The sequence below is a fragment of the Pseudophryne corroboree genome, unplaced genomic scaffold (genome assembly GCF_028390025.1).
Source record: "Pseudophryne corroboree isolate aPseCor3 unplaced genomic scaffold, aPseCor3.hap2 scaffold_407, whole genome shotgun sequence".
Classification (NCBI taxonomy): Eukaryota; Metazoa; Chordata; class Amphibia; order Anura; family Myobatrachidae; genus Pseudophryne; species Pseudophryne corroboree.
Window position 1 is genome coordinate 208,134 of NW_026970044.1, and position 20,321 is coordinate 228,454.

Sequence of the window (20,321 nt, forward strand, 5' to 3'; positions counted from 1 at the left end):
GAGCTGCTCTGTAAGGCAAGTAAAAAGGTGTGGGCCCTGCAGCACTACCTGTAGTTTGCATTGTGCATTGGAAGGCACAAAGTAAGCAGACGGGAGGAGAAGTCAGGATAGTGCACAAGGGTATAGAAGGGAGGGGCTCAAGAAAAAAAAAGTGGAAACAGACAGCAAACTAGGCTGGAGAGAGACCTGAGACAAAGAGATCTGAATTATATGAGAGCCGACCAGGGGAAACACAAATTATGCAGTCAAGTTTCCCACATTTGCGGAAATCGCAGGAGCAGCACACCAAGAGTGCAATGGGTGAGCCTTGCCCTGGGAGAAGCAACTTCATGATCATAGTATCTCACCTGGCAGGTAAGTAGGAGTTGGGCTAGATCTGGGGAAGGTCGCTGCTCGGGCACCCCCCTGTCAAGTGAAGGAAATCCAACTGAGGAAGCACAAGGGAACTCTTGAAAGAAGAACAAGGCTAGAGGAAGATCTGAGACAAAGAAATCTGACTTTTACCAGAGCTGACCAGAGGAAAGCACAAACACAGTCCTCCACTACCACAAATAATGCAGTTGAGTTTCCCACATTTGGGGAAATCATAGGGGTCAGCATACCCAGAATGCAATGAATGAACCTCACCCTGGGAGATCAATCTTCATGACCATGGTATCTCCTATGCAAAATAAGTATGATTTGGGATAGGGCTGGGGAGGGCCGCTGCTCAGGCACATCTCTGTCAAGTAAAGGAGATTCAACTGAGGCAGCACAAGGGAACTCTCATCTGGGGACAACAACTGCAGGGAGAACACATATTTTCAGATGAACATGGGAGGGCAGAAGGCTGCCTAATACTGAAGCACCCCCAAACAACAAACCAAATGCAACAACTAGTACAAGCATTCCTGGGGGAAGGTCTGCAGAAGACGGATTTGCATACGGTGATGTCATCCAAGCAGTGGGCCAAAGTTGGCTGGAACCCTCATCTATATATGAAAAGAGAAAAGGGGTATGCAGGGCATGGCGGCCTTTTGCGGCGCTTGGATGACCCCTAGTTCACATTAAACACCTCCACCCTCCTTCGGTGTGGGGCTCATGTTGGCTATGCCCCAGCCCCTGAAGCATTCAAGCTGATTTCTTGCAGAAGCTGGGCTCTGTAACAGCTCCAGAGCTGCTCTGTAAGGCAAATAAAAGGTTGTGGGACCTGCAGCACTACCTGTAGTTCGCATTGTGCGTTGCAAGGCACAAAGTAAGCAGACGGGAGAAGTCAGTATAGTGCGCAAGGGCATAAAAGGGAACGGCTCAAGAAAAGAGAAGTGGAAACAGACAGCAAACTAGGCTGGAGAGAGACCTGATGCAAAGAGATCTGAATTATACGAGAGCCGACCAGAGGAAACACAAATTATGCAGTCAAGTGTCCCACATTTTGGGAAATCACAGGAGCAGCACACCCAGAGTGCAATGGGTGAGCCTTGCCTTGGGAGAAGCACCTTCCTGATCATAGTATCTCACCTGGCAGGTAAGTAGGAGTTGGGCTAGAGCTGGGGAGGGTCGCTGCTCGGGCACCCCCCTGTCAAGTGAAGGAGATCCAACTGAGGCAGCACAAGGGAACTCTCGAAAGAAGAACAAGGCTAGAGCAAGATCTGAGACAAAGAAATCTGACTTTTACCAGAGCTGACCAGAGGAAAGCACAAACACAGTCCCCCACTACCACAAATAATGCAGTCGAGTTTCCCACAATTGGGGAAATCACAGGGGTCAGCATACCCAGAATGCAATGAATGAACCTCACCCTGGGAGAACAATCTTCATGACCATGGCATCTCCTATGCAAAATAAGTATGATTTGGGATAGGGCTGGGGAGGGCCGCTGCTCAGGCACATCTCTGTCAAGTAAAGGAGATTCAACTGAGGCAGCACAAGGGAACTCTCATCTGGGGACAACAACTGCAGGGAGAACACATATTTTCAGATGAACATGGGAGGGCAGAAGGCTGCCTAATATTGAAGCACCCCCAAACAACAAACCAAATGCAACAACTAGTACAAGCATTCCTGGGGGAAGGTCTGCAGAAGACGGATTTGCATACGGTGATGTCATCCAAGCAGTGGGCCAAAGTTGTCTGGAACCCTCATCTGCATATGAAAAGAGAAAAGGGGTATGCAGGGCATGGCGGCCTTTTGAGGCGCTTGGATGACCCCTAGTTCGCATTAAACACCCCCACCCTCCTTCGGTGTGGGGCTCATGTTGGCTATGCCCCAGCCCCTGAAGCATTCAAGCTGATTTCTTGCAGCAGCTGGGCACTGTAACAGCTCCAGAGCTGCTCTGTAAGGCAAGTAAAAGGGTGTGGGCCCTGCAGCACTACCTGTAGTTCGCATTGTGCATTGTAAGGCACAAAGTAAGCAGACGGGAGGAGAAGTCAGGATAGTGCACAAGGGTATAGAAGGGAGGGGCTCAAGAAAAAAGAAGTGGAAACAGACAGCAAACTAGGCTGGAGAGAGACCTGAGACAAAGAGATCTGAATTATTTGAGAGCCGACCAGGGGAAACACAAATTATGCAGTCAAGTTTCCCACATTTGCGGAAATCGCAGGAGCAGCACACCAAGAGTGCAATGGGTGAGCCTTGCCCTGGGAGAAGCAACTTCATGATCATAGTATCTCACCTGGCAGGTAAGTAGGAGTTGGGCTAGATCTGGGGAGGGTCGCTGCTCGGGCACCCCCCTGTCAAGTGAAGGAAATCCAACTGAGGAAGCACAAGGGAACTCTTGAAAGAAGAACAAGGCTAGAGGAAGATCTGAGACAAAGAAATCTGAGTTTTACCAGAGCTGACCAGAGGAAAGCACAAACACAGTCCTCCACTACCACAAATAATGCAGTTGAGTTTCCCACATTTGGGGAAATCATAGGGGTCAGCATACCCAGAATGCAATGAATGAACCTCACCCTGGGAGATCAATCTTCATGACCATGGTATCTCCTATGCAAAATAAGTATGATTTGGGATAGGGCTGGGGAGGGCCGCTGCTCAGGCACATCTCTGTCAAGTAAAGGAGATTCAACTGAGGCAGCACAAGGGAACTCTCATCTGGGGACAACAACTGCAGGGAGAACACATATTTTCAGATGAACATGGGAGGGCAGAAGGCTGCCTAATACTGAAGCACCCCCAAACAACAAACCAAATGCAACAACTAGTGCAAGCATTCCTGGGGGAAGGCCTGCAGCAGATGGATTTGCATATGGTGATGTCATCCAAGCAGTGAGTCAAACTTGGCTTCAACCCTCGTCTGCATATGAAAAGAGAAAAGGGGCATGCGGGGCATGGCGGCCTTTTGCGGCGCTTGGATGACCCCTAGTTCGCATTAAACACCTCCACCCTCCTTCGGTGTGGGGCTCATGTTGGCTATGCCCCAGCCCCTGAAGCATTCAAGCTGATTTCTTGCAGCAGCTGGGCACTGTAACAGCTCCAGAGCTGCTCTGTAAGGCAAATAAAAGGGTGTGGGCCCTGCAGCACTACCTGTAGTTTGCATTGTGCGTTGGAAGGCACAAATTAAGCAGACGGGAGAAGTCAGGATAGTGCGCAAGGGCATAGAAGGGAGCGGCTCAAGAAAAGAGAAGTGGAAACAGACAGCAAACTAGGCTGGAGAGAGACCTGAGACAAAGAGATCTGAATTATACGAGAGCCGACCAGGGGAAACACAAATTATGCAGTCAAGTTTCCCACATTTGGAGAAATCGCAGGAGCAGCCCACCCAGAGTGAAATGGGTGAGCCTTGCCCTGGGAGAAGCACCTTCATGATCATAGTATCTCACCTAGCAGGTAAGTAGGAGTTGGGCTAGAGCTGGGGAGGGTCGCTGCTCGGGCACCCCCCTGTCAAGTGAAGGAGATACAACTGAGGCAGCACAAGGAAACTCTCGAAAGAAGAACAAGGCTAGAGGAAGATCTGAGACAAAGAAATCTGACTGTTACCAGAGCTGACCAGAGGAAAGAACAAACACAGTCCCCCACTACCACAAATAATGCAGTCGAGTTTCCCACATTTGGGGAAATCATAGGGGTCAGCATACCCAGAATGCAATGAATGAACCTCACCCTGGGAGATCAATCTTCATGACCATGGTATCTCCTATGCAAAATAAGTATGATTTGGGATAGGGCTGGGGAGGGCCGCTGCTCAGGCACATCTCTGTCAAGTAAAGGAGATTCAACTGAGGCAGCACAAGGGAACTCTCATCTGGGGACAACAACTGCAGGGAGAACACATATTTTCAGATGAACATGGGAGGGCAGAAGGTTGCCTAATACTGAAGCACCCCCAAACAACAAACCAAATGCAACAACTAGTACAAGCATTCCTGGGGGAAGGTCTGCAGAAGACGGATTTGCATACGGTGATGTCATCCAAGCAGTGGGCCAAAGTTGGCTGGAACCCTCATCTATATATGAAAAGAGAAAAGGGGTATGCAGGGCATGGCGGCCTTTTGCGGCGCTTGGATGACCCCTAGTTCACATTAAACACCTCCACCCTCCTTCGGTGTGGGGCTCATGTTGGCTATGCCCCAGCCCCTGAAGCATTCAAGCTGATTTCTTGCAGAAGCTGGGCTCTGTAACAGCTCCAGAGCTGCTCTGTAAGGCAAATAAAAGGTTGTGGGACCTGCAGCACTACCTGTAGTTCGCATTGTGCGTTGCAAGGCACAAAGTAAGCAGACGGGAGAAGTCAGTATAGTGCGCAAGGGCATAAAAGGGAACGGCTCAAGAAAAGAGAAGTGGAAACAGACAGCAAACTAGGCTGGAGAGAGACCTGATGCAAAGAGATCTGAATTATACGAGAGCCGACCAGAGGAAACACAAATTATGCAGTCAAGTGTCCCACATTTTGGGAAATCACAGGAGCAGCACACCCAGAGTGCAATGGGTGAGCCTTGCCTTGGGAGAAGCACCTTCCTGATCATAGTATCTCACCTGGCAGGTAAGTAGGAGTTGGGCTAGAGCTGGGGAGGGTCGCTGCTCGGGCACCCCCCTGTCAAGTGAAGGAGATCCAACTGAGGCAGCACAAGGGAACTCTCGAAAGAAGAACAAGGCTAGAGCAAGATCTGAGACAAAGAAATCTGACTTTTACCAGAGCTGACCAGAGGAAAGCACAAACACAGTCCCCCACTACCACAAATAATGCAGTCGAGTTTCCCACAATTGGGGAAATCACAGGGGTCAGCATACCCAGAATGCAATGAATGAACCTCACCCTGGGAGAACAATCTTCATGACCATGGCATCTCCTATGCAAAATAAGTATGATTTGGGATAGGGCTGGGGAGGGCCGCTGCTCAGGCACATCTCTGTCAAGTAAAGGAGATTCAACTGAGGCAGCACAAGGGAACTCTCATCTGGGGACAACAACTGCAGGGAGAACACATATTTTCAGATGAACATGGGAGGGCAGAAGGCTGCCTAATATTGAAGCACCCCCAAACAACAAACCAAATGCAACAACTAGTACAAGCATTCCTGGGGGAAGGTCTGCAGAAGACGGATTTGCATACGGTGATGTCATCCAAGCAGTGGGCCAAAGTTGTCTGGAACCCTCATCTGCATATGAAAAGAGAAAAGGGGTATGCAGGGCATGGCGGCCTTTTGAGGCGCTTGGATGACCCCTAGTTCGCATTAAACACCCCCACCCTCCTTCGGTGTGGGGCTCATGTTGGCTATGCCCCAGCCCCTGAAGCATTCAAGCTGATTTCTTGCAGCAGCTGGGCACTGTAACAGCTCCAGAGCTGCTCTGTAAGGCAAGTAAAAGGGTGTGGGCCCTGCAGCACTACCTGTAGTTCGCATTGTGCATTGTAAGGCACAAAGTAAGCAGACGGGAGGAGAAGTCAGGATAGTGCACAAGGGTATAGAAGGGAGGGGCTCAAGAAAAAAGAAGTGGAAACAGACAGCAAACTAGGCTGGAGAGAGACCTGAGACAAAGAGATCTGAATTATATGAGAGCCGACCAGGGGAAACACAAATTATGCAGTCAAGTTTCCCACATTTGCGGAAATCGCAGGAGCAGCACACCAAGAGTGCAATGGGTGAGCCTTGCCCTGGGAGAAGCAACTTCATGATCATAGTATCTCACCTGGCAGGTAAGTAGGAGTTCGGCTAGATCTGGGGAGGGTCGCTGCTCGGGCACCCCCCTGTCAAGTGAAGGAAATCCAACTGAGGAAGCACAAGGGAACTCTTGAAAGAAGAACAAGGCTAGAGGAAGATCTGAGACAAAGAAATCTGAGTTTTACCAGAGCTGACCAGAGGAAAGCACAAACACAGTCCTCCACTACCACAAATAATGCAGTTGAGTTTCCCACATTTGGGGAAATCATAGGGGTCAGCATACCCAGAATGCAATGAATGAACCTCACCCTGGGAGATCAATCTTCATGACCATGGTATCTCCTATGCAAAATAAGTATGATTTGGGATAGGGCTGGGGAGGGCCGCTGCTCAGGCACATCTCTGTCAAGTAAAGGAGATTCAACTGAGGCAGCACAAGGGAACTCTCATCTGGGGACAACAACTGCAGGGAGAACACATATTTTCAGATGAACATGGGAGGGCAGAAGGCTGCCTAATACTGAAGCACCCCCAAACAACAAACCAAATGCAACAACTAGTGCAAGCATTCCTGGGGGAAGGCCTGCAGCAGATGGATTTGCATATGGTGATGTCATCCAAGCAGTGAGTCAAACTTGGCTTCAACCCTCGTCTGCATATGAAAAGAGAAAAGGGGCATGCGGGGCATGGCGGCCTTTTGCGGCGCTTGGATGACCCCTAGTTCGCATTAAACACCTCCACCCTCCTTCGGTGTGGGGCTCATGTTGGCTATGCCCCAGCCCCTGAAGCATTCAAGCTGATTTCTTGCAGCAGCTGGGCACTGTAACAGCTCCAGAGCTGCTCTGTAAGGCAAATAAAAGGGTGTGGGCCCTGCAGCACTACCTGTAGTTTGCATTGTGCGTTGGAAGGCACAAATTAAGCAGACGGGAGAAGTCAGGATAGTGCGCAAGGGCATAGAAGGGAGCGGCTCAAGAAAAGAGAAGTGGAAACAGACAGCAAACTAGGCTGGAGAGAGACCTGAGACAAAGAGATCTGAATTATACGAGAGCCGACCAGGGGAAACACAAATTATGCAGTCAAGTTTCCCACATTTGGAGAAATCGCAGGAGCAGCCCACCCAGAGTGAAATGGGTGAGCCTTGCCCTGGGAGAAGCACCTTCATGATCATAGTATCTCACCTAGCAGGTAAGTAGGAGTTGGGCTAGAGCTGGGGAGGGTCGCTGCTCGGGCACCCCCCTGTCAAGTGAAGGAGATACAACTGAGGCAGCACAAGGAAACTCTCGAAAGAAGAACAAGGCTAGAGGAAGATCTGAGACAAAGAAATCTGACTGTTACCAGAGCTGACCAGAGGAAAGAACAAACACAGTCCCCCACTACCACAAATAATGCAGTCGAGTTTCCCACATTTGGGGAAATCATAGGGGTCAGCATACCCAGAATGCAATGAATGAACCTCACCCTGGGAGATCAATCTTCATGACCATGGTATCTCCTATGCAAAATAAGTATGATTTGGGATAGGGCTGGGGAGGGCCGCTGCTCAGGCACATCTCTGTCAAGTAAAGGAGATTCAACTGAGGCAGCACAAGGGAACTCTCATCTGGGGACAACAACTGCAGGGAGAACACATATTTTCAGATGAACATGGGAGGGCAGAAGGTTGCCTAATACTGAAGCACCCCCAAACAACAAACCAAATGCAACAACTAGTACAAGCATTCCTGGGGGAAGGTCTGCAGAAGACGGATTTGCATACGGTGATGTCATCCAAGCAGTGGGCCAAAGTTGGCTGGAACCCTCATCTATATATGAAAAGAGAAAAGGGGTATGCAGGGCATGGCGGCCTTTTGCGGCGCTTGGATGACCCCTAGTTCACATTAAACACCTCCACCCTCCTTCGGTGTGGGGCTCATGTTGGCTATGCCCCAGCCCCTGAAGCATTCAAGCTGATTTCTTGCAGAAGCTGGGCTCTGTAACAGCTCCAGAGCTGCTCTGTAAGGCAAATAAAAGGTTGTGGGACCTGCAGCACTACCTGTAGTTCGCATTGTGCGTTGCAAGGCACAAAGTAAGCAGACGGGAGAAGTCAGTATAGTGCGCAAGGGCATAAAAGGGAACGGCTCAAGAAAAGAGAAGTGGAAACAGACAGCAAACTAGGCTGGAGAGAGACCTGATGCAAAGAGATCTGAATTATACGAGAGCCGACCAGAGGAAACACAAATTATGCAGTCAAGTGTCCCACATTTTGGGAAATCACAGGAGCAGCACACCCAGAGTGCAATGGGTGAGCCTTGCCTTGGGAGAAGCACCTTCCTGATCATAGTATCTCACCTGGCAGGTAAGTAGGAGTTGGGCTAGAGCTGGGGAGGGTCGCTGCTCGGGCACCCCCCTGTCAAGTGAAGGAGATCCAACTGAGGCAGCACAAGGGAACTCTCGAAAGAAGAACAAGGCTAGAGCAAGATCTGAGACAAAGAAATCTGACTTTTACCAGAGCTGACCAGAGGAAAGCACAAACACAGTCCCCCACTACCACAAATAATGCAGTCGAGTTTCCCACAATTGGGGAAATCACAGGGGTCAGCATACCCAGAATGCAATGAATGAACCTCACCCTGGGAGAACAATCTTCATGACCATGGCATCTCCTATGCAAAATAAGTATGATTTGGGATAGGGCTGGGGAGGGCCGCTGCTCAGGCACATCTCTGTCAAGTAAAGGAGATTCAACTGAGGCAGCACAAGGGAACTCTCATCTGGGGACAACAACTGCAGGGAGAACACATATTTTCAGATGAACATGGGAGGGCAGAAGGCTGCCTAATATTGAAGCACCCCCAAACAACAAACCAAATGCAACAACTAGTACAAGCATTCCTGGGGGAAGGTCTGCAGAAGACGGATTTGCATACGGTGATGTCATCCAAGCAGTGGGCCAAAGTTGTCTGGAACCCTCATCTGCATATGAAAAGAGAAAAGGGGTATGCAGGGCATGGCGGCCTTTTGAGGCGCTTGGATGACCCCTAGTTCGCATTAAACACCCCCACCCTCCTTCGGTGTGGGGCTCATGTTGGCTATGCCCCAGCCCCTGAAGCATTCAAGCTGATTTCTTGCAGCAGCTGGGCACTGTAACAGCTCCAGAGCTGCTCTGTAAGGCAAGTAAAAGGGTGTGGGCCCTGCAGCACTACCTGTAGTTCGCATTGTGCATTGTAAGGCACAAAGTAAGCAGACGGGAGGAGAAGTCAGGATAGTGCACAAGGGTATAGAAGGGAGGGGCTCAAGAAAAAAGAAGTGGAAACAGACAGCAAACTAGGCTGGAGAGAGACCTGAGACAAAGAGATCTGAATTATATGAGAGCCGACCAGGGGAAACACAAATTATGCAGTCAAGTTTCCCACATTTGCGGAAATCGCAGGAGCAGCACACCAAGAGTGCAATGGGTGAGCCTTGCCCTGGGAGAAGCAACTTCATGATCATAGTATCTCACCTGGCAGGTAAGTAGGAGTTGGGCTAGATCTGGGGAGGGTCGCTGCTCGGGCACCCCCCTGTCAAGTGAAGGAAATCCAACTGAGGAAGCACAAGGGAACTCTTGAAAGAAGAACAAGGCTAGAGGAAGATCTGAGACAAAGAAATCTGAGTTTTACCAGAGCTGACCAGAGGAAAGCACAAACACAGTCCTCCACTACCACAAATAATGCAGTTGAGTTTCCCACATTTGGGGAAATCATAGGGGTCAGCATACCCAGAATGCAATGAATGAACCTCACCATGGGAGATCAATCTTCATGACCATGGTATCTCCTATGCAAAATAAGTATGATTTGGGATAGGGCTGGGGAGGGCCGCTGCTCAGGCACATCTCTGTCAAGTAAAGGAGATTCAACTGAGGCAGCACAAGGGAACTCTCATCTGGGGACAACAACAGCAGGGAGAACACATATTTTCAGATGAACATGGGAGGGCAGAAGGCTGCCTAATACTGAAGCACCCCCAAACAACAAACCAAATGCAACAACTAGTGCAAGCATTCCTGGGGGAAGGCCTGCAGCAGATGGATTTGCATATGGTGATGTCATCCAAGCAGTGAGTCAAAGTTGGCTTCAACCCTCGTCTGCATATGAAAAGAGAAAAGCGGCATGCAGGGCATGGCGTCCTTTTGCGGTGCTTGGATGACCCCTAGTTCGCATTAAACACCTCCACCCTCCTTCGGTGTGGGGCTCATGTTGGCTATGCCCCAGCCCCTGAAGCATTCAAGCTGATTTCTTGCAGCAGCTGGGCACTGTAACAGCTCCAGAGCTGCTCTGTAAGGCAAATAAAAGGGTGTGGGCCCTGCAGCACTACCTGTAGTTTGCATTGTGCGTTGGAAGGCACAAATTAAGCAGACGGGAGAAGTCAGGATAGTGCGCAAGGGCATAGAAGGGAGCGGCTCAAGAAAAGAGAAGTGGAAACAGACAGCAAACTAGGCTGGAGAGAGACCTGAGACAAAGAGATCTGAATTATACGAGAGCCGACCAGGGGAAACACAAATTATGCAGTCAAGTTTCCCACATTTGGAGAAATCGCAGGAGCAGCACACCCAGAGTGAAATGGGTGAGCCTTGCCCTGGGAGAAGCACCTTCATGATCATAGTATCTCACCTAGCAGGTAAGTAGGAGTTGGGCTAGAGCTGGGGAGGGTCGCTGCTCGGGCACCCCCCTGTCAAGTGAAGGAGATACAACTGAGGCAGCACAAGGAAACTCTCGAAAGAAGAACAAGGCTAGAGGAAGATCTGAGACAAAGAAATCTGACTTTTACCAGAGCTGACCAGAGGAAAGAACAAACACAGTCCCCCACTACCACAAATAATGCAGTCGAGTTTCCCACATTTGGGGAAATCATAGGGGTCAGCATACCCAGAATGCAATGAATGAACCTCACCCTGGGAGATCAATCTTCATGACCATGGTATCTCCTATGCAAAATAAGTATGATTTGGGATAGGGCTGGGGAGGGCCGCTGCTCAGGCACATCTCTGTCAAATAAAGGAGATTCAACTGAGGCAGCACAAGGGAACTCTCATCTGGGGACAACAACTGCAGGGAGAACACATATTTTCAGATGAACATGGGAGGGCAGAAGGCTGCCTAATACTGAAGCACCCCCAAACAACAAACCAAATGCAACAACTAGTACAAGCATTCCTGGGGGAAGGTCTGCAGAAGACGGATTTGCATACGGTGATGTCATCCAAGCAGTGGGCCAAAGTTGGCTGGAACCCTCATCTATATATGAAAAGAGAAAAGGGGTATGCAGGGCATGGCGGCCTTTTGCGGCTCTTGGATGACCCCTAGTTCGCATTAAACACCCCCACCCTCCTTCGGTGTGGGGCTCATGTTGGCCATGCCCCAGCCCCTGAAGCATTCAAGCTGATTTCTTGCAGCAGCTGGGCACTGTAACAGCTCCAGAGCTGCTCTGTAAGGCAAGTAAAAAGGTGTGGGCCCTGCAGCACTACCTGTAGTTTGCATTGTGCATTGGAAGGCACAAAGTAAGCAGACGGGAGGAGAAGTCAGGATAGTGCACAAGGGTATTGAAGGGAGGGGCTCAAGAAAAAAAAAGTGGAAACAGACAGCAAACTAGGCTGGAGAGAGACCTGAGACAAAGAGATCTGAATCATATGAGAGCCGACCAGGGGAAACACAAATTATGCAGTCAAGTTTCCCACATTTGCGGAAATCGCAGGGGCAGCACACCCAGAGTGCAATGGGTGAGCCTTGCCCTGGGAGAAGCAACTTCATGAGCATAGTATCTCACCTGGCAGGTAAGTAGGAGTTGGGCTAGAGCTGGGGAGGGTCGCTGCTCGGGCACCCCCCTGTCAAGTGAAGGAAATCCAACTGAGGCAGCACAAGGGAACTCTCGAAAGAAGAACAAGGCTAGAGGAAAATCTGAGACAAAGAAATCTGACTTTTACCAGAGCTGACCAGAGGAAAGCACAAACACAGTCCCCCACTACCACAAATAATGCAGTCGAGTTTCCCACATTTGGGGAAATTACAGGGGTCAGCATACCCAGAATGCAATGAATGAACCTCACCCTGGGAGAACAATCTTCATGACCATGGTATCTCCTATGCAAAATAAGTATGATTTGGGATCAGTGGCGTAACTAGAAATTTTTCTCCCCCAAGCCAAAAAATTCTTTGGCGCTCCCCACAATTGGAACTATTAAAGGGATAAATGTGCGCGCGCCGCAAAATAGGGTGTGTGGCTTCGTTGGGATGGGCGTGGCTTTACTGTTCCAGTGGGACCTGTTGGACAAGTGGTCCGGATCCCACCTACACATGCACCGGAGGATAATCCTGTCTTCCAAGACCAGAATCTCACTCCATTGGTGGCTGCACAGTTCTCACCTCCTAGAGGGGCGAAGGTTCGGGATCCAGGACTGGATCCTAGGGACCATGGATGCAGCCCTCCGAGGCTGGGGAGCAGTCACACAGGGGGAAAACGTCCAAGGAAGATGGTCAAGTCGGGAAAGTTGTCTCCACATAAATGTTCTGGAGTTAAGGGCCATTTAATAACTGCAGACACAGTACGCACTGGGACGGGTGCCCAGCATCCTCTACGGACTAAGAGAAAAGGATTTACCGGTAGGTATTAAAATCCTATTTTCTCTAACGTCCTAGAGGATTCTGGGGACTCCGTAAGGACCATGGGGATAGACGGGCTCCGCAGGAGACATGGGCACTTTAAGAAAGACTTTAGTTCTGGGTGTGCAGTGGCTCCTCCCTCTATGCCCCTCCTCCATACCTCAGTTTGATACTGTGCCCAGTGGAGACTGGGTGCTTTTCAGGAGCTCTCCTGAGCTTTCTGACAGAAAGTATTTTGCTAGGTTTTTAATTTTCAGGGAGCACTGCTGGCAACAGACTCCCTGCATCGAGGGACTGAGGGGAGAGAAGCAGCCCTACTCTCCGAGTTGCAAGGTCCTGCTTCTTAAGCTACTGGACACCATTAGCTCCAAAGGGATTAGCTCCAAAGGGATTGGTACGCAGGATCTCACTCTCGCCGTCCGTCCCCCTCGCAGAGCCGGAAGATAGAAGCCGGGTGAGTATGAGAAGAAAAGAAGACTTCAGAGGCGGCAGAGGACTTCATGATCTTCATTGAGGTAACGCACAGCACTGCAGCTGTGCGACATTGCTCCCATACACCTCACATACTCCGGTCACTGTAAGGGTGCAGGGCGCAGGGGGGGCGCCCTGGGCTGCAATATAAACCTCTTTTTGGCAAAAATATAACATATATACAGCTGGGCACTGTATATATGTATGAGCCCCCGCCAATTGTACAGTTTAAACGGGACAGAAGCCCGCCGCCGAGGGGGCGGGGCTTCTCCCTCAGCACTCACCAGCGCCATTTTTTCTCCACAGCACCGCTGAGAGGAAGCTCCCCGGACTCTCCCCTGCTTATACCACGGTAGACAAGAGGGTTGAAAAGAGAGGGGGGGGGGCACATAATTCGGCGCAAATTACATACAGCAGCGCTACTGTGCAAACATTAAGTTACTGTGCTATTCCTGGGTTATATAGCGCTGGGGTATGTGCTGGCATACTCTCTCTCTGTCTCTCCAAAGGGCCTTGTGGGGGAAATGTCTTCAGTAAAAGTATTCCCTGTGTGTGTGGTGTGTCGGTACGCGTGTGTCGACATGTCTGAGGAAGAAGGCTATATTAGAGAGGAGCGGGAGCAAATGAACGTGGTGTCTCCGCCGACACCTGACTGGATGGATATGTGGAATGTTTTAAATGCTAGTGTAAACTCATTGCACAAAAGATTAGACAAGGCTGAAGCTTTGCGACAGTCAGGGTCTCAACCCATGCCTGATCCTATGTCGCAGAGACTGTCAGGGTCTCATAAGCGCCCACTATCCAGATTGTTGACACAGATACCGACACGGATTCTGACTCCAGTGTCGATTACGATGATGCAAAGTTACAGCCAAAATTGGCAAAATACATTTGATATATGATTATGGCAATAAAAAATGTTTTGCACATCACAGAGGAGCCCCCTATCCCTGACAAGAGGGTACATATGTACAAGGTAAAGAAGCCTGAGGTAACCTTTCCCCCCTCACACGAGCTAAACGAGTTATGTGAAAAAGCTTGGGAATCCCCTGCAGATTTCCAAAAGGATTCTTATGGCGTATCCTTTCCCATCAACGGATAGGTTACGATGGGAATCCTCCCCTTGGGTGGACAAAGCATTAACACGCTTATCCAAGAAGGTAGCCCTCCCGTCCCAGGATACGGCTTCCCTCAAAGAGTCTGCTGACCGCAAACAGGAGATTACCCTGAAGTCCATTTATACACATTCAGGTACCTTACTCAGACCGGCAATTGCGTCGGCCTGGGTGTGTAGTGCTGTAGCGGCATGGACGGATACCCTAGATAAGGCTACTATTTTATTGCCCCTGGGGCATATAAGAGATGCTGTCCTATATATGTGTGTATGCAAACTACAGGTGGTGCTGCAGGGCTCACACCCTTTTACTTGTCTTGTAGAGCAACTCTGGAGCTGTTACTGGGTCCAGCTGCTGCAAGAAATCAGCTTGAATGCTTCAGGGGCTTGGGCATGGCCAACATGAGCCCCACACTGATGGGGGTGTATAAAGCGATCTAGGGGTCATCCAAGCGCAACCCCACAAAGGCCGCCATGCCCTGCATGACCATTTTCTCTTTTCATATGCAGACGAGGGTTGCAGCCAACTATGCCCATTGCTTGGATGACATCACCATATGCGAATCCATCTGCTGCAGGCCTTCCCCCAGGAATGCTTGCACTAGCTGTTGCATTTGGTTTGTTGTTTGGGGGGTGCTTCAGTATTAGGCAGCCTTCTGCCCTCCCACATTCGTCTGAAAATGTGTTCTCCCTGCAGTTGTTGTCCCCAGATGAGAGTTCCCTTGTGCTGCCTCAGCTGAATCTCCTTTACTTGACGGAGGTGTGCCTGAGCAGCGGCCCTCCCCAGCCCTATCTCAAATCATACTTATTTTGCATAGGTGATACCATGGTCATGAAGATTGTTTTCCCAGGGTGAGGTTCATTCATTGCATTCTGGGTATGCTGACCTCTGTGATTTCCCCAAATGTGGGAAACTCGACTGCATAATTTGTGGTAGGGGGGGGACTGCATTTGTGCTTTCCCCTGGTTGGCTCTGGTATAATTCAGATCTATTTGTCTCAGGTCTCTCTCCAGCCTAGTTTGCTGTCTGTTTCCACTTCTCTTTTCTTGAGCCCCTCCCTTCTATGCCCTTGCGCACTATCCTGACTTCTCCCGTCTGCTTACTTTGTGCCTTCCAACGCACAATGCGAACTACAGGTAGTGCTGCAGGGCCCACGCCCTTTTACTTGCCTTACAGAGCAGCTCTGGAGCTGTTACAGTGCCCAGCTGCTGCAAGAAATCAGCTTGAATGCTTCAGGGGCAGGGGCATGGCCAACATGAGCCCCACACCGAAGGAGGGTGGGGGTGTTCAATGCGAACTAGGGGTCATGCAAGCGCCCCTTTTCTCTTTTCATATGCAGATGAGGGTTCCAGCCAACTTTGGCCTACTGCTTGGATGACATCACCGTATGCAAATCCGTCTGCTGCAGACCTTTCCCCAGGAATGCTTGCACTAGTTGTTGCATATGGATTGATGTTTGTGGGTGCTTCAGTATTAGGCAGCCTTCCGCCATCTCATGTTTATCTGAAAATATGTGGTCTCCCTGCAGTTGTTGTCCCCAGACAAGAGTTTTCTTGTGCTTCCTCAGTTGAATCTCCTCAACTTGACGGGGGTGTGCCCGAGCAGCCGCCCTCCACAGCCCTATCTCAACACATGCTTTTCTTGCGTATGAGATCTCTTGATCATGAAGATAGTTCTCACAGGGTGAGGTTCATCCATTACATTTTAAAGTAGGAAGGTACAAATTACATATTCAAATTACATATATGTGCTGGATTCAAATGTTTTCCCCCCTTCCTTTCTCAATTGTGCCCATCAGCAGCTATTCTAATGTTGCTGCCAATGGGTGTGACACATTCATTTCTTCTGTGGGGTACACTGGACTCCACAAGGATTCACATTGGGGTGTAGAGTAGGATCTTGATCTGAGGCACCAACAGGCTCAAAGCTTTTGACTGTTCCCAAGATGCTCAGCGCCCCCTCCTCTATAACCTCGCTTCCATGAACAGGGAGCTCAGTTTGTAGTTGGTGCCTTCAGTAGCAGGCCACTTAACAGGGGGCTGCCTCAGGCAGCCTATTCTTAGCTATTAATTTTGACAAGAAAAGAAGAACTTTTTTTATAAGAATCTACAAGGGCTGCAGCAGGCTAGGTCTAATAGACATCTTTACTGCAGCTCCATCACTCCCAGCGGCGCAGTATACTCCCGTGCCCTGGTTGCTGGGTCACTGCAGCGGAGGCTCCGGTTTCTTCCTAAGGTCAGTCACACACACACTGCCCTCCAGGGGTATCCCCAGGTAAGCTGGCTCTCAGATGCTGTAGGTGCCATTACCATGTGGCCTTACACTGGGAATTTAACCCAGATATATATATGTAATTATTTATGGGGTGGGTGTGGGGTGCAGTGGCCCCTGTGTCGGTATGGGTGGGCTGCTGCAGGTCGGCACACCCTAACACTTTATTAACACTTATTATTTTTCCTATCACTTTGTATATATTATTTTAATCACACCACTTACATAGCACTTCTGTGCTTCTTATTAACCCCTATTAATTTTCACCTGTGTGCTGACCTGGGGTGGCCGACCTGTGCCGACATTGTGGGGTCCTGCGCCCCGGGCCCATACCTAGTATTAGGGACCCCCAGTGACGGAGAAGCCTTGTCGATCGGCCTGGGGGCTTAACCCTATATCTGCAGATATACGCAACTAAGATCTCCGTATTATCTGACCATTATTATATAGCAATATTATTCACTCGGTGTGCATTAGGGAACACAGTTTTTTTCCTACACAGAATTACCCCTCCCCTTTTAGCACCTGAGTGACATTACAATCTGATTGAGCAGCTTTCCACCTTGTGTATTGTATATAGAGAGGCACAAATGGGTCAGCATTAGGAGGGATTGCTGACTCTAGTAGTGCCATAGGGGAAGGCAGGGGTATCCCCAGGTAAGCTGGCTCTCAGATGCTGTAGGTGCCATTACCATGTGGCCTTACACTGGGAATTTAACCCAGATATATATATGTAATTATTTATGGGTTGGGTGTGGGGTGCAGTGGCCCCTGTGTCGGTATGGGTGGGCTGCTGCAGGTCGGCACACCCTAACACTTTATTAACACTTATTATTTTTCCTATCACTTTGTATATATTATTTTAATCACACCACTTACATAGCACTTCTGTGCTTCTTATTAACCCCTATTAATTTTCACCTGTGTGCTGACCTGGGGTGGCTGACCTGTGCCGACATTGTGGGGTCCTGCGCCCCGGGCCCATACCTAGTATTAGGGACCCCCAGTGACGGAGAAGCCTTGTCGATCGGCCTGGGGGCTTAACCCTATATCTGCAGATATACGCAACTAAGATCTCCGTATTATCTGACCATTATTATATAGCAATATTATTCACTCTGTGTGCATTAGGGAACACAGTTTTTTTCCTACACAGAATTACCCCTCCCCTTTTAGCACCTGAGTGACATTACAATCTGATTAAGCAGCTTTCCACCTTGTGTATTGTATATAGAGAGGCACAAATGGGTCAGCATTAGGAGGGATTGCTGACTCTAGTAGTGCCATAGGGGAAGGCAGGGGTATCCCCAGGTAAGCTGGCTCTCAGATGCTGTAGGTGCCATTACCATGTGGCCTTACACTGGGAATTTAACCCAGATATATATATGTAATTATTTATGGGGTGGGTGTGGGGTGCAGTGGCCCCTGTGTCGGTATGGGTGGGCTGCTGCAGGTCGGCACACCCTAACACTTTATTAACACTTATTATTTTTCCTATCACTTTGTATATATTATTTTAATCACACCACTTACATAGCACTTCTGTGCTTCTTATTAACCCCTATTAATTTTCACCTGTGTGCTGACCTGGGGTGGCCGACCTGTGCCGACATTGTGGGGTCCTGTGCCCCGGGCCCATACCTAGTATTAGGGACCCCCAGTGACGGAGAAGCCTTGTCGATCGGCCTGGGGGCTTAACCCTATATCTGCAGATATACGCAACTAAGATCTCCGTATTATCTGACCATTATTATATAGCAATATTATTCACTCGGTGTGCATTAGGGAACACAGTTTTTTTCCTACACAGAATTACCCCTCCCCTTTTAGCACCTGAGTGACATTACAATCTGATTGAGCAGCTTTCCACCTTGTGTATTGTATATAGAGAGGCACAAATGGGTCAGCATTAGGAGGGATTGCTGACTCTAGTAGTGCCATAGGGGAAGCCAGGGGTATCCCCAGGTAAGCTGGCTCTCAGATGCTGTAGGTGCCATTACCATGTGGCCTTACACTGGGAATTTAACCCAGATATATATATGTAATTATTTATGGGGTGGGTGTGGGGTGCAGTGGCCCCTGTGTCGGTATGGGTGGGCTGCGGCAGGTCGGCACACCCTAACACTTTATTAACACTTATTATTTTTCCTATCACTTTGTATATATTATTTTAATCACACCACTTACACAGCACTTCTGTGCTTCTTATTAACCCCTATTAATTTTCACCTGTGTGCTGACCTGGGGTGGTCAACCTGTGCCGACATTGTGGGGTCCTGCGCCCCGGGCCCATACCTAGTATTAGGGACCCCCAGTGACGGAGAAGCCTTGTCGATCGGCCTGGGGGCTTAACCCTATATCTGCAGATATACACAACTAAGATCTCCGTATTATCTGACCATTATTATATAGCAATATTATTCACTCGGTGTGCATTAGAGAACACAGTTTTTTTCCTACACAGAATTACCCCTCCCCTTTTAGCACCTGAGTGACATTACAATCTGATTGAGCAGCTTTCCACCTTGTGTATTGTATATAGAGAGGCACAAATGGGTCAGCATTAGGAGGGATTGCTGACTCTAGTAGTACCATAGGGGAAGCCAGGGGTATCCCCAGGTAAGCTGGCTCTCAGATGCTGTAGGTGCCATTACCATGTGGCCTTACACTGGGAATTTAACCCAGATATATATATGTAATTATTTATGGGGTGGGTGTGGGGTGCAGTGGCCCCTGTGTCGGTATGGGTGGGCTGCTGCAGGTCGGCACACCCTAACACTTTATTAACACTTATTATTTTTCCTATCACTTTGTATATATTATTTTAATCACACCACTTACATAGCACTTCTGTGCTTCTTATTAACCCCTATTAATTTTCACCTGTGTGCTGACCTGGGGTGGCCGACCTGTGCCGACATTGTGGGGTCCTGTGCCCCGGGCCCATACCTAGTATTAGGGACCCCCAGTGACGGAGAAGCCTTGTCGATCGGCCTGGGGGCTTAACCCTATATCTGCAGATATACGCAACTAAGATCTCCGTATTATCTGACCATTATTATATAGCAATATTATTCACTCGGTGTGCATTAGGGAACACAGTTTTTTTCCTACACAGAATTACCCCTCCCCTTTTAGCACCTGAGTGACATTACAATCTGATTGAGCAGCTTTCCACCTTGTGTATTGTATATAGAGAGGCACAAATGGGTCAGCATTAGGAGGGATTGCTGACTCTAGTAGTGCCATAGGGGAAGGCAGGGGTATCCCCAGGTAAGCTGGCTCTCAGATGCTGTAGGTGCCATTACCATGTGGCCTTACACTGGGAATTTAACCCAGATATATATATGTAATTATTTATGGGGTGGGTGTGGGGTGCAGTGGCCCCTGTGTCGGTATGGGTGGGCTGCGGCAGGTCGGCACACCCTAACACTTTACTAACACTTACTATTTTTCCTATCACTTTGTATATATTATTTTAATCACACCACTTACACAGCACTTCTGTGCTTCTTATTAACCCATATTAATTTTCACCTGTGTGCTGACCTGGGGTGGCCAACCTGTGCCGACATTGTGGGGTCCTGCGCCCCGGGCCCAAACCTAGTATTAGGGACCCCCAGTGACGGAGAAGCCTTGTCGATCGGCCTGGGGGCTTAACCCTATATCTGCAGATATACACAACTAAGATCTCCGTATTATCTGACCATTATTATATAGCAATATTATTCACTCGGTGTGCATTAGAGAACACAGTTTTTTTCCTACACAG

The 20,321-nt window shown here is 49.2% G+C and overlaps 19 non-coding genes and 4 pseudogenes across 19 annotated transcripts; 1 reads left to right on the top strand and 22 right to left on the bottom strand.

Annotated features, from left to right (window-relative positions):
• Positions 1-220: 220 nt before the first annotated feature.
• Positions 221-362, bottom strand: LOC135024322 (U1 spliceosomal RNA; annotated as a pseudogene).
• A 152-nt stretch (positions 363-514) lies between these two features.
• Positions 515-678, bottom strand: LOC135024338 (U1 spliceosomal RNA). Its single transcript, XR_010221168.1, has one exon. It is a non-coding gene; the product is annotated as a U1 spliceosomal RNA (small nuclear RNA).
• A 671-nt stretch (positions 679-1,349) lies between these two features.
• LOC135024304 (U1 spliceosomal RNA) lies at positions 1,350-1,512 on the bottom strand. Its single transcript, XR_010221145.1, has one exon. It is a non-coding gene; the product is annotated as a U1 spliceosomal RNA (small nuclear RNA).
• A 152-nt stretch (positions 1,513-1,664) lies between these two features.
• LOC135024349 (U1 spliceosomal RNA) lies at positions 1,665-1,828 on the bottom strand. The gene has a single exon (XR_010221179.1). It is a non-coding gene; the product is annotated as a U1 spliceosomal RNA (small nuclear RNA).
• Positions 1,829-2,502: 674 nt separating this feature from the next.
• LOC135024320 (U1 spliceosomal RNA) lies at positions 2,503-2,665 on the bottom strand. Its single transcript, XR_010221157.1, has one exon. It is a non-coding gene; the product is annotated as a U1 spliceosomal RNA (small nuclear RNA).
• Positions 2,666-2,817: 152 nt separating this feature from the next.
• On the bottom strand, positions 2,818-2,981 carry LOC135024339 (U1 spliceosomal RNA). The gene has a single exon (XR_010221169.1). It is a non-coding gene; the product is annotated as a U1 spliceosomal RNA (small nuclear RNA).
• Positions 2,982-3,652: 671 nt separating this feature from the next.
• LOC135024317 (U1 spliceosomal RNA) lies at positions 3,653-3,815 on the bottom strand. The gene has a single exon (XR_010221155.1). It is a non-coding gene; the product is annotated as a U1 spliceosomal RNA (small nuclear RNA).
• A 152-nt stretch (positions 3,816-3,967) lies between these two features.
• Positions 3,968-4,131, bottom strand: LOC135024355 (U1 spliceosomal RNA). Its single transcript, XR_010221185.1, has one exon. It is a non-coding gene; the product is annotated as a U1 spliceosomal RNA (small nuclear RNA).
• Positions 4,132-4,802: 671 nt separating this feature from the next.
• LOC135024305 (U1 spliceosomal RNA) lies at positions 4,803-4,965 on the bottom strand. The gene has a single exon (XR_010221146.1). It is a non-coding gene; the product is annotated as a U1 spliceosomal RNA (small nuclear RNA).
• A 152-nt stretch (positions 4,966-5,117) lies between these two features.
• LOC135024350 (U1 spliceosomal RNA) lies at positions 5,118-5,281 on the bottom strand. Its single transcript, XR_010221180.1, has one exon. It is a non-coding gene; the product is annotated as a U1 spliceosomal RNA (small nuclear RNA).
• Positions 5,282-5,976: 695 nt separating this feature from the next.
• Positions 5,977-6,118, bottom strand: LOC135024323 (U1 spliceosomal RNA; annotated as a pseudogene).
• Positions 6,119-6,270: 152 nt separating this feature from the next.
• On the bottom strand, positions 6,271-6,434 carry LOC135024340 (U1 spliceosomal RNA). Its single transcript, XR_010221170.1, has one exon. It is a non-coding gene; the product is annotated as a U1 spliceosomal RNA (small nuclear RNA).
• A 671-nt stretch (positions 6,435-7,105) lies between these two features.
• On the bottom strand, positions 7,106-7,268 carry LOC135024318 (U1 spliceosomal RNA). The gene has a single exon (XR_010221156.1). It is a non-coding gene; the product is annotated as a U1 spliceosomal RNA (small nuclear RNA).
• Positions 7,269-7,420: 152 nt separating this feature from the next.
• Positions 7,421-7,584, bottom strand: LOC135024356 (U1 spliceosomal RNA). The gene has a single exon (XR_010221186.1). It is a non-coding gene; the product is annotated as a U1 spliceosomal RNA (small nuclear RNA).
• A 671-nt stretch (positions 7,585-8,255) lies between these two features.
• On the bottom strand, positions 8,256-8,418 carry LOC135024306 (U1 spliceosomal RNA). The gene has a single exon (XR_010221147.1). It is a non-coding gene; the product is annotated as a U1 spliceosomal RNA (small nuclear RNA).
• A 152-nt stretch (positions 8,419-8,570) lies between these two features.
• On the bottom strand, positions 8,571-8,734 carry LOC135024351 (U1 spliceosomal RNA). The gene has a single exon (XR_010221181.1). It is a non-coding gene; the product is annotated as a U1 spliceosomal RNA (small nuclear RNA).
• Positions 8,735-9,429: 695 nt separating this feature from the next.
• LOC135024324 (U1 spliceosomal RNA) lies at positions 9,430-9,571 on the bottom strand (annotated as a pseudogene).
• A 152-nt stretch (positions 9,572-9,723) lies between these two features.
• Positions 9,724-9,887, bottom strand: LOC135024291 (U1 spliceosomal RNA). The gene has a single exon (XR_010221133.1). It is a non-coding gene; the product is annotated as a U1 spliceosomal RNA (small nuclear RNA).
• A 671-nt stretch (positions 9,888-10,558) lies between these two features.
• Positions 10,559-10,721, bottom strand: LOC135024316 (U1 spliceosomal RNA). The gene has a single exon (XR_010221154.1). It is a non-coding gene; the product is annotated as a U1 spliceosomal RNA (small nuclear RNA).
• A 152-nt stretch (positions 10,722-10,873) lies between these two features.
• On the bottom strand, positions 10,874-11,037 carry LOC135024288 (U1 spliceosomal RNA). Its single transcript, XR_010221130.1, has one exon. It is a non-coding gene; the product is annotated as a U1 spliceosomal RNA (small nuclear RNA).
• A 695-nt stretch (positions 11,038-11,732) lies between these two features.
• LOC135024319 (U1 spliceosomal RNA) lies at positions 11,733-11,874 on the bottom strand (annotated as a pseudogene).
• A 152-nt stretch (positions 11,875-12,026) lies between these two features.
• Positions 12,027-12,190, bottom strand: LOC135024352 (U1 spliceosomal RNA). Its single transcript, XR_010221182.1, has one exon. It is a non-coding gene; the product is annotated as a U1 spliceosomal RNA (small nuclear RNA).
• Positions 12,191-15,078: 2,888 nt separating this feature from the next.
• LOC135024327 (U1 spliceosomal RNA) lies at positions 15,079-15,243 on the top strand. Its single transcript, XR_010221158.1, has one exon. It is a non-coding gene; the product is annotated as a U1 spliceosomal RNA (small nuclear RNA).
• The last annotated feature ends 5,078 nt before the right edge of the window (positions 15,244-20,321 follow it).